Source organism: Schistocerca gregaria, chromosome 6 (genome assembly GCF_023897955.1).
Source record: "Schistocerca gregaria isolate iqSchGreg1 chromosome 6, iqSchGreg1.2, whole genome shotgun sequence".
Taxonomy (NCBI): Eukaryota; Metazoa; Arthropoda; class Insecta; order Orthoptera; family Acrididae; genus Schistocerca; species Schistocerca gregaria.
Window position 1 is genome coordinate 118226102 of NC_064925.1, and position 12144 is coordinate 118238245.

Consider the following 12144-nt stretch of genomic DNA (forward strand, 5'->3'; position numbering starts at 1 on the left):
CTAACCGCCGTCTGCTGTGCACCGAGCTACCTTAAAGTATTAACTGTATTTTTCTTACTTGTCACTTCTTCTTCGGTGTGTTTTTGCTTTTAGGAAGCTTTAATTGTCGAGTGCTAGTAATAGTGTTCCATAGATTTGGTGTTTGTTTTGAATACAGTGAGAGTCCCTTTAGTCAGCCATAGTGCCAGTAGTGTCAGTGTCGCCCTAACCGCCGTCTGCTGTGCACCGAGCTACCTTAAAGTATTAACTGTATTTTTCTTACTTGTCACTTCTTCTTCGGTGTGTTTTTGCTTATAGGAAGTTTTAATTGTCGAGTGCTAGTAATAGTGTTCCATAGATTTGGTGTTCGTTTTGAATACAGTAAGAGTCCCTTTAGTCAGCCATAGTGCCAGTAGTGTCAGTGTCGCCCTAACCGCCGTCTATTGTGCAGCGAGCTACCTTAAAGTATTAACTGTATTTTTCTTACTTGTCACTTCTTCTTCGGCGTGTTTTTGCTTTTAGGAAGCTTTAATTGTCGAGTGCTAGTAATAGTGTTCCATAGATTTGGTGTTTGTTTTGAATACAGTGAGAGTCCCTTTAGTCAGCCATAGTGCCAGTAGTGTCAGTGTCGCCCTAACCGCCGTCTATTGTGCAGCGAGCTACCTTAAAGTATTAACTGTATTTTTCTTACTTGTCACTTCTTCTTCGGTGTGTTTTTGCTTTTAGGAAGCTTTAATTGTCGAGTGCTAGTAATAGTGTTCCATAGATTTGGTGTTTGTTTTGAATACAGTGAGAGTCCCTTTAGTCAGCCATAGTGCCAGTAGTGCCAGTAGTGTCAGTGTCGCCCTAACCGCCGTCTATTGTGCAGCGAGCTACCTTAAAGTATTAACTGTATTTTTCTTACTTGTCACTTCTTCTTCGGTGTGTTTTTGCTTATAGGAAGTTTTAATTGTCGAGTGCTAGCAATAGTGTTCCATAGATTTGGTGTTTGTTTTGAATACAGTGAGAGTCCCTTTAGTCAGCCATAGTGCCAGTAGTGTCAGAGTCGCCCTAACCGCCGTCTGCTGTGCAGCGAGCTACCTTAATTTAAGGATTAACTGTATTTTTCTTACTTGTCACTTCTTCTTCGGCGTGTTTTTGCTTATAGGAAGTTTTAATTGTCGAGTGCTAGTAATAGTGTTCCATAGATTTGGTGTTTGTTTTGAATACAGTGAGAGTCCCTTTAGTCAGCCATAGTGCCAGTAGTGTCAGTGTCGCCCTAACCGCCGTCTGCTGTGCAGCGAGCTACCTTAATTTAAGGATTAACTGTATTTTTCTTACTTGTCACTTCTTCTTCGGCGTGTCTTTGCTTATAGGAAGTTTTAATTGTCGAGTGCTAGTAATAGTGTTCCATAGATTTGGTGTTTGTTTTGAATACAGTGAGAGTCCCTTTAGTCAGCCATAGTGCCAGTAGTGTCAGTGTCGCCCTAACCGCCGTCTGTTGTGCAGCGGGCTACCTTAAAGTATTAACTGTATTTATCTTACTTGTCACTTCTTCTTCGGCGTGTTTTTGCTTTTAGGAAGCTTTAATTGTCGAGTGCTAGTAATAGTGATCCATAGATTTGGTGTTTGTTTTGAATACAGTGAGAGAGAGTCCCTTTAGTCAGCCATAGTGCCAGTAGTGTCAGTGTCGCCCTAACCGCCGTCTGCTGTGCAGCGAGCTACCTTAATTTAAGGATTAACTGTATTTTTCTTACTTGTCACTTCTTCTTCGGCGTGTTTTTGCTTATAGGAAGTTTTAATTGTCGAGTGCTAGTAATAGTGTTCCATAGATTTGGTGTTTGTTTTGAATACAGTGAGAGTCCCTTTAGTCAGCCATAGTGCCAGTAGTGTCAGTGTCGCCCTAACCGCCGTCTGCTGTGCAGCGAGCTACCTTAAAGTATTAACTGTATTTTTCTTACTTGTCACTTCTTCTTCGGTGTGTTTTTGCTTTTAGGAAGCTTTAATTGTCGAGTGCTAGTAATAGTGTTCCATAGATTTCGTGTTTGTTTTGAATACAGTCAGAGAGAGTCCCTTTAGTCAGCCATAGTGCCAGTAGTGTCAGTGTCGCCCTAACCGCCGTCTGCTGTGCAGCGAGCTACCTTAAAGTATTAACTGTATTTTTCTTACTTGTCACTTCTTCTTCGGTGTGTTTTTGCTTTTAGGAAGCTTTAATTGTCGAGTGCTAGTAATAGTGTTCCATAGATTTCGTGTTTGTTTTGAATACAGTCAGAGAGAGTCCCTTTAGTCAGCCATAGTGCCAGTAGTGTCAGTGTCGCCCTAACCGCCGTCTGCTGTGCAGCGAGCTACCTTAATTTAAGGATTAACTGTATTTTTCTTACTTGTCACTTCTTCTTCGGCGTGTTTTTGCTTTTAGGAAGCTTTAATTGTCGAGTGCTAGTAATAGTGTTCCATAGATTTGGTGTTTGTTTTGAATACAGTGAGAGTCCCTTTAGTCAGCCATAGTGCCAGTGTCGCCCTAACCGCCGTCTGCTGTGCAGCGAGCTACCTTAAAGTATTAACTGTATTTTTCTTACTTGTCACTTCTTCTTCGGTGTGTTTTTGCTTTTAGGAAGCTTTAATTGTCGAGTGCTAGTAATAGTGTTCCATAGATTTGGTGTTTGTTTTGAATACAGTGAGAGAGTCCCTTTAGTCAGCCATAGTGCCAGTAGTGTCAGTGTCGCCCTAACCGCCGTCTGCTGTGCAGCGAGCTACCTTAAAGTATTAACTGTATTTTTCTTACTTGTCACTTCTTCTTCGGTGTGTTTTTGCTTTTAGGAAGCTTTAATTGTCGAGTGCTAGTAATAGTGTTCCATAGATTTCGTTTTTGTTTTGAATACAGTCAGAGAGAGTCCCTTTAGTCAGCCATAGTGCCAGTAGTGTCAGTGTCGCCCTAACCGCCGTCTGCTGTGCAGCGAGCTAAATTAAAGTATTAACTGTATTTTTCTTACTTGTCACTTCTTCTTCGGTGTGTTTTTGCTTTTAGGAAGCTTTAATTGTCGAGTGCTAGTAATAGTGTTCCATAGATTTGGTGTTTGTTTTGAATACAGTGAGAGTCCCTTTAGTCAGCCATAGTGCCAGTAGTGTCAGTGTCGCCCTAACCGCCGTCTGCTGTGCAGCGAGCTAAATTAAAGTATTAACTGTATTTTTCTTACTTGTCACTTCTTCTTCGGCGTGTTTTTGCTTTTAGGAAGCTTTAATTGTCGAGTGCTAGTAATAGTGTTCCATAGATTTGGTGTTTGTTTTGAATACAGTGAGAGAGTCCCTTTAGTCAGCCATAGTGCCAGTAGTGTCAGTGTCGCCCTAACCGCCGTCTGCTGTGCAGCGAGCTACCTTAAAGTATTAACTGTATTTTTCTTACTTGTCACTTCTTCTTCGGTGTGTTTTTGCTTTTAGGAAGCTTTAATTGTCGAGTGCTAGTAATAGTGTTCCATAGATTTGGTGTTTGTTTTGAATACAGTGAGAGTCCCTTTAGTCAGCCATAGTGCCAGTAGTGTCAGTGTCGCCCTAACCGCCGTCTGCTGTGCAGCGAGCTACCTTAAAGTATTAACTGTATTTTTCTTACTTGTCACTTCTTCTTCGGTGTGTTTTTGCTTTTAGGAAGCTTTAATTGTCGAGTGCTAGTAATAGTGTTCCATAGATTTCGTGTTTGTTTTGAATACAGTCAGAGAGAGTCCCTTTAGTCAGCCATAGTGCCAGTAGTGTCAGTGTCGCCCTAACCGCCGTCTGCTGTGCAGCGAGCTACCTTAAAGTATTAACTGTATTTTTCTTACTTGTCACTTCTTCTTCGGTGTGTTTTTGCTTTTAGGAAGCTTTAATTGTCGAGTGCTAGTAATAGTGTTCCATAGATTTCGTGTTTGTTTTGAATACAGTGAAAGAGTCCCTTTAGTCAGCCATAGTGCCAGTAGTGTCAGTGTCGCCCTAACCGCCGTCTGCTGTGCAGCGAGCTACCTTAAAGTATTAACTGTATTTTTCTTACTTGTCACTTCTTCTTCGGTGTGTTTTTGCTTTTAGGAAGCTTTAATTGTCGAGTGCTAGTAATAGTGTTCCATAGATTTGGTGTTTGTTTTGAATACAGTCAGAGAGAGTCCCTTTAGTCAGCCATAGTGCCAGTAGTGTCAGTGTCGCCCTAACCGCCGTCTGCTGTGCAGCGAGCTACCTTAAAGTATTAACTGTATTTTTCTTACTTGTCACTTCTTCTTCGGTGTGTTTTTGCTTTTAGGAAGCTTTAATTGTCGAGTGCTAGTAATAGTGTCCCATAGATTTCGTGTTTGTTTTGAATACAGTCAGAGAGAGTCCCTTTAGTCAGCCATAGTGCCAGTAGTGTCAGTGTCGCCCTAACCGCCGTCTGCTGTGCAGCGAGCTACCTTAAAGTATTAACTGTATTTTTCTTACTTGTCACTTCTTCTTCGGCGTGTTTTTGCTTTTAGGAAGCTTTAATTGTCGAGTGCTAGTAATAGTGTTCCATAGATTTGGTGTTTGTTTTGAATACAGTGAGAGTCCCTTTAGTCAGCCATAGTGCCAGTAGTGTCAGTGTCGCCCTAACCGCCGTCTGTTGTGCAGCGAGCTACCTTAAAGTATTAACTGTATTTTTCTTACTTCTTCTTCGGTGTGTTTTTGCTTATAGGAAGTTTTAATTGTCGAGTGCTAGTAATAGTGTTCCATAGATTTGGTGTTTGTTTTGAATACAGTGGGAGTCCCTTTAGTCAGCCATAGTGCCAGTAGTGTCAGTGTCGCCCTAACCGCCGTCTATTGTGCAGCGAGCTACCTTAAAGTATTAACTGTATTTATCTTACTTGTCACTTCTTCTTCGGCGTGTTTTTGCTTTTAGGAAGCTTTAATTGTCGAGTGCTAGTAATAGTGTTCCATAGATTTGGTGTTTGTTTTGAATACAGTGAGAGAGTCCCTTTAGTCAGCCATAGTGCCAGTAGTGTCAGTGTCGCCCTAACCGCCGTCTGCTGTGCAGCGAGCTACCTTAAAGTATTAACTGAATTTATCTTACTTGTCACTTCTTCTTCGGCGTGTTTTTGCTTTTAGGAAGCTTTAATTGTCGAGTGGTAGTAATAGTGTTCCATAGATTTGGTGTTTGTTTTGAATACAGTGAGAGAGTCCCTTTAGTCAGCCATAGTGCCAGTAGTGTCAGTGTCGCCCAAACCGCCGTCTGCTGTGCAGCGAGCTACCTTAAAGTATTAACTGTATTTATCTTACTTGTCACTTCTTCTTCGGCGTGTTTTTGCTTTTAGGAAGCTTTAATTGTCGAGTGCTAGTAATAGTGTTCCATAGATTTGGTGTTTGTTTTGAATACAGTGAGAGTCCCTTTAGTCAGCCATAGTGCCAGTAGTGTCAGTGTCGCCCTAACCGCCGTCTGCTGTGCAGCGAGCTACCTTAAAGTATTAACTGTATTTATCTTACTTGTCACTTCTTCTTCGGCGTGTTTTTGCTTTTAGGAAGCTTTAATTGTCGAGTGCTAGTAATAGTGTTCCATAGATTTGGTGTTTGTTTTGAATACAGTGAGAGAGTCCCTTTAGTCAGCCATAGTGCCAGTAGTGTCAGTGTCGCCCTAACCGCCGTCTGCTGTGCAGCGAGCTACCTTAAAGTATTAACTGTATTTATCTTACTTGTCACTTCTTCTTCGGCGTGTTTTTGCTTTTAGGAAGCTTTAATTGTCGAGTGCTAGTAATAGTGTTCCATAGATTTGGTGTTTGTTTTGAATACAGTGAGAGTCCCTTTAGTCAGCCATAGTGCCAGTAGTGTCAGTGTCGCCCTAACCGCCGTCTGCTGTGCAGCGAGCTACCTTAAAGTATTAACTGTATTTATCTTACTTGTCACTTCTTCTTCGGCGTGTTTTTGCTTTTAGGAAGCTTTAATTGTCGAGTGCTAGTAATAGTGTTCCATAGATTTGGTGTTTGTTTTGAATACAGTGAGAGTCCATTTAGTCAGCCATAGTGCCAGTAGTGTCAGTGTCGCCCTAACCGCCGTCTGCTGTGCAGCGAGCTACCTTAAAGTATTAACTGTATTTATCTTACTTGTCACTTCTTCTTCGGCGTGTTTTTGCTTTTAGGAAGCTTTAATTGTCGAGTGCTAGTAATAGTGTTCCATAGATTTGGTGTTTGTTTTGAATACAGTGAGAGAGTCCCTTTAGTCAGCCATAGTGCCAGTAGTGTCAGTGTCGCCCTAACCGCCGTCTGCTGTGCAGCGAGCTACCTTAAAGTATTAACTGTATTTTTCTTACTTGTCACTTCTTCTTCGGTGTGTTTTTGCTTATAGGAAGTTTTAATTGTCGAGTGCTAGTAATAGTGTTCCATAGATTTGGTGTTTGTTTTGAATACAGTAAGAGTCCCTTTAGTCAGCCATAGTGCCAGTAGTGTCAGTGTCGCCCTAACCGCCGTCTGCTGTGCAGCGAGTTACCTTAATTTAAGGATTAACTGTATTTTTCTTACTTGTCACTTCTTCGTGTTTTTGTTTTTAGGAAGCTTTAATTGTCGAGTGCTAGTAATAGTGTTCCATAGATTTGGTGTTTGTTTTGAATACAGTGAGAGTCCATTTAGTCAGCCATAGTGCCAGTAGTGTCAGTGTCGCCCTAACCGCCGTCTGTTGTGCAGCGAGCTACCTTAAAGTATTAACTGTATTTTTCTTACTTGTCACTTCTTCTTCGGTGTGTTTTTGCTTTTAGGAAGCTTTAATTGTCGAGTGCTAGTAATAGTGTTCCATAGATTTGGTGTTTGTTTTGAATACAGTGAGAGTCCATTTAGTCAGCCATAGTGCCAGTAGTGTCAGTGTCGCCCTAACCGCCGTCTGTTGTGCAGCGAGCTACCTTAAAGTATTAACTGTATTTTTCTTACTTGTCACTTCTTCTTCGGTGTGTTTTTGCTTTTAGGAAGCTTTAATTGTCGAGTGCTAGTAATAGTGTTCCATAGATTTGGTGTTTGTTTTGAATACAGTGAGAGTCCCTTTAGTCAGCCATAGTGCCAGTAGTGTCAGTGTCGCCCTAACCGCCGTCTGCTGTGCAGCGAGTTACCTTAATTTAAGGATTAACTGTATTTTTCTTACTTGTCACTTCTTCGGCGTGTTTTTGTTTTTAGGAAGCTTTAATTGTCGAGTGCTAGTAATAGTGTTCCATAGATTTGGTGTTTGTTTTGAATACAGTGAGAGAGTCCCTTTAGTCAGCCATAGTGCCAGTAGTGTCAGTGTCGCCCTAACCGCCGTCTGTTGTGCAGCGAGCTACCTTAAAGTATTAACTGTATTTTTCTTACTTGTCACTTCTTCTTCGGTGTGTTTTTGCTTTTAGGAAGCTATAATTGTCGAGTGCTAGTAATAGTGTTCCATAGATTTGGTGTTTGTTTTGAATACAGTGAGAGAGTCCCTTTAGTCAACCATAGTGCCAGTAGTGTGTGTTGCCCTAACCGCCGTCTGCTGTGCACCGAGCTACCTTAAAGTATTAAGTGTATTTTTCTTGTCACTTCTTCTTCGGCGTGTTTTTGCTTATAGGAAGTTTTAATTGTCGAGTGCTAGTAATAGTGTTCCATAGATTTGGTGTTTGTTTTGAATACAGTGAGAGAGTCCCTTTAGTCAGCCATAGTGCCAGTAGTGTCAGTGTCGCCCTAACCGCCGTCTGCTGTGCAGCGAGCTACCTTAAAGTATTAACTGTATTTTTCTTACTTGTCACTTCTTCTTCGGCGTGTTTTTGCTTTTAGGAAGCTTTAATTGTCGAGTGCTAGTAATAGTGTTCCATAGATTTGGTGTTTGTTTTGAATACAGTGAGAGTCCCTTTAGTCAGCCATAGTGCCAGTAGTGTCAGTGTCGCCCTAACCGCCGTCTGTTGTGCAGCGAGCTACCTTAAAGTATTAACTGTATTTTTCTTACTTGTCACTTCTTCTTCGGTGTGTTTTTGCTTATAGGAAGTTTTAATTGTCGAGTGCTAGTAATAGTGTTCCATAGATTTGGTGTTTGTTTTGAATACAGTGAGAGTCCCTTTAGTCAGCCATAGTGCCAGTAGTGTCAGTGTCGCCCTAACCACCGTCTGTTGTGCAGCGAGCTACCTTAAAGTATTAACTGTATTTTTCTTACTTGTCACTTCTTCTTCGGTGTGTTTTTGCTTTTAGGAAGCTTTAATTGTCGAGTGCTAGTAATAGTGTTCCATAGATTTCGTGTTTGTTTTGAATACAGTGAGAGTCCCTTTAGTCAGCCATAGTGCCAGTAGTGTCAGTGTCGCCCTAACCGCCGTCTGCTGTGCAGCGAGCTACCTTAAAGTATTAACTGTATTTTTCTTACTTGTCACTTCTTCTTCGGTGTGTTTTTGCTTTTAGGAAGCTTTAATTGTCGAGTGCTAGTAATAGTGTTCCATAGATTTGGTGTTTGTTTTGAATACAGTGAGAGTCCCTTTAGTCAGCCATAGTGCCAGTAGTGTCAGTGTCGCCCTAACCGCCGTCTGCTGTGCAGCGAGCTACCTTAAAGTATTAACTGTATTTATCTTACTTGTCACTTCTTCTTCGGCGTGTTTTTGCTTTTAGGAAGCTTTAATTGTCGAGTGCTAGTAATAGTGTTCCATAGATTTGGTGTTTGTTTTGAATACAGTGAGAGTCCCTTTAGTCAGCCATAGTGCCAGTAGTGTCAGTGTCGCCCTAACCGCCGTCTGCTGTGCAGCGAGCTACCTTAAAGTATTAACTGTATTTTTCTTACTTGTCACTTCTTCTTCGGTGTGTTTTTGCTTATAGGAAGTTTTAATTGTCGAGTGCTAGTAATAGTGTTCCATAGATTTGGTGTTTGTTTTGAATACAGTAAGAGTCCCTTTAGTCAGCCATAGTGCCAGTAGTGTCAGTGTCGCCCTAACCGCCGTCTGCTGTGCAGCGAGTTACCTTAATTTAAGGATTAACTGTATTTTTCTTACTTGTCACTTCTTCGTGTTTTTGTTTTTAGGAAGCTTTAATTGTCGAGTGCTAGTAATAGTGTTCCATAGATTTGGTGTTTGTTTTGAATACAGTGAGAGTCCATTTAGTCAGCCATAGTGCCAGTAGTGTCAGTGTCGCCCTAACCGCCGTCTGTTGTGCAGCGAGCTACCTTAAAGTATTAACTGTATTTTTCTTACTTGTCACTTCTTCTTCGGTGTGTTTTTGCTTTTAGGAAGCTTTAATTGTCGAGTGCTAGTAATAGTGTTCCATAGATTTGGTGTTTGTTTTGAATACAGTGAGAGTCCATTTAGTCAGCCATAGTGCCAGTAGTGTCAGTGTCGCCCTAACCGCCGTCTGTTGTGCAGCGAGCTACCTTAAAGTATTAACTGTATTTTTCTTACTTGTCACTTCTTCTTCGGTGTGTTTTTGCTTTTAGGAAGCTTTAATTGTCGAGTGCTAGTAATAGTGTTCCATAGATTTGGTGTTTGTTTTGAATACAGTGAGAGTCCCTTTAGTCAGCCATAGTGCCAGTAGTGTCAGTGTCGCCCTAACCGCCGTCTGCTGTGCAGCGAGTTACCTTAATTTAAGGATTAACTGTATTTTTCTTACTTGTCACTTCTTCGGCGTGTTTTTGTTTTTAGGAAGCTTTAATTGTCGAGTGCTAGTAATAGTGTTCCATAGATTTGGTGTTTGTTTTGAATACAGTGAGAGAGTCCCTTTCGTCAGCCATAGTGCCAGTAGTGTCAGTGTCGCCCTAACCGCCGTCTGTTGTGCAGCGAGCTACCTTAAAGTATTAACTGTATTTTTCTTACTTGTCACTTCTTCTTCGGTGTGTTTTTGCTTTTAGGAAGCTATAATTGTCGAGTGCTAGTAATAGTGTTCCATAGATTTGGTGTTTGTTTTGAATACAGTGAGAGAGTCCCTTTAGTCAACCATAGTGCCAGTAGTGTGTGTTGCCCTAACCGCCGTCTGCTGTGCACCGAGCTACCTTAAAGTATTAACTGTATTTTTCTTGTCACTTCTTCTTCGGCGTGTTTTTGCTTATAGGAAGTTTTAATTGTCGAGTGCTAGTAATAGTGTTCCATAGATTTGGTGTTTGTTTTGAATACAGTGAGAGAGTCCCTTTAGTCAGCCATAGTGCCAGTAGTGTCAGTGTCGCCCTAACCGCCGTCTGCTGTGCAGCGAGCTACCTTAAAGTATTAACTGTATTTTTCTTACTTGTCACTTCTTCTTCGGCGTGTTTTTGCTTTTAGGAAGCTTTAATTGTCGAGTGCTAGTAATAGTGTTCCATAGATTTGGTGTTTGTTTTGAATACAGTGAGAGTCCCTTTAGTCAGCCATAGTGCCAGTAGTGTCAGTGTCGCCCTAACCGCCGTCTGTTGTGCAGCGAGCTACCTTAAAGTATTAACTGTATTTTTCTTACTTGTCACTTCTTCTTCGGTGTGTTTTTGCTTATAGGAAGTTTTAATTGTCGAGTGCTAGTAATAGTGTTCCATAGATTTGGTGTTTGTTTTGAATACAGTGAGAGTCCCTTTAGTCAGCCATAGTGCCAGTAGTGTCAGTGTCGCCCTAACCACCGTCTGTTGTGCAGCGAGCTACCTTAAAGTATTAACTGTATTTTTCTTACTTGTCACTTCTTCTTCGGTGTGTTTTTGCTTTTAGGAAGCTTTAATTGTCGAGTGCTAGTAATAGTGTTCCATAGATTTCGTGTTTGTTTTGAATACAGTGAGAGTCCCTTTAGTCAGCCATAGTGCCAGTAGTGTCAGTGTCGCCCTAACCGCCGTCTGCTGTGCAGCGAGCTACCTTAAAGTATTAACTGTATTTTTCTTACTTGTCACTTCTTCTTCGGTGTGTTTTTGCTTTTAGGAAGCTTTAATTGTCGAGTGCTAGTAATAGTGTTCCATAGATTTGGTGTTTGTTTTGAATACAGTGAGAGTCCCTTTAGTCAGCCATAGTGCCAGTAGTGTCAGTGTCGCCCTAACCGCCGTCTGTTGTGCAGCGAGCTACCTTAAAGTATTAACTGTATTTTTCTTACTTCTTCTTCGGTGTGTTTTTGCTTATAGGAAGTTTTAATTGTCGAGTGCTAGTAATAGTGTTCCATAGATTTGGTGTTTGTTTTGAATACAGTGGGAGTCCCTTTAGTCAGCCATAGTGCCAGTAGTGTCAGTGTCGCCCTAACCGCCGTCTATTGTGCAGCGAGCTACCTTAAAGTATTAACTGTATTTATCTTACTTGTCACTTCTTCTTCGGCGTGTTTTTGCTTTTAGGAAGCTTTAATTGTCGAGTGCTAGTAATAGTGTTCCATAGATTTGGTGTTTGTTTTGAATACAGTGAGAGAGTCCCTTTAGTCAGCCATAGTGCCAGTAGTGTCAGTGTCGCCCTAACCGCCGTCTGCTGTGCAGCGAGCTACCTTAAAGTATTAACTGAATTTATCTTACTTGTCACTTCTTCTTCGGCGTGTTTTTGCTTTTAGGAAGCTTTAATTGTCGAGTGGTAGTAATAGTGTTCCATAGATTTGGTGTTTGTTTTGAATACAGTGAGAGAGTCCCTCTAGTCAGCCATAGTGCCAGTAGTGTCAGTGTCGCCCAAACCGCCGTCTGCTGTGCAGCGAGCTACCTTAAAGTATTAACTGTATTTATCTTACTTGTCACTTCTTCTTCGGCGTGTTTTTGCTTTTAGGAAGCTTTAATTGTCGAGTGCTAGTAATAGTGTTCCATAGATTTGGTGTTTGTTTTGAATACAGTGAGAGTCCCTTTAGTCAGCCATAGTGCCAGTAGTGTCAGTGTCGCCCTAACCGCCGTCTGCTGTGCAGCGAGCTACCTTAAAGTATTAACTGTATTTATCTTACTTGTCACTTCTTCTTCGGCGTGTTTTTGCTTTTAGGAAGCTTTAATTGTCGAGTGCTAGTAATAGTGTTCCATAGATTTGGTGTTTGTTTTGAATACAGTGAGAGTCCATTTAGTCAGCCATAGTGCCAGTAGTGTCAGTGTCGCCCTAACCGCCGTCTGCTGTGCAGCGAGCTACCTTAAAGTATTAACTGTATTTATCTTACTTGTCACTTCTTCTTCGGCGTGTTTTTGCTTTTAGGAAGCTTTAATTGTCGAGTGCTAGTAATAGTGTTCCATAGATTTGGTGTTTGTTTTGAATACAGTGAGAGAGTCCCTTTAGTCAGCCATAGTGCCAGTAGTGTCAGTGTCGCCCTAACCGCCGTCTGCTGTGCAGCGAGCTACCTTAAAGTATTAACTGTATTTTTCTTACTT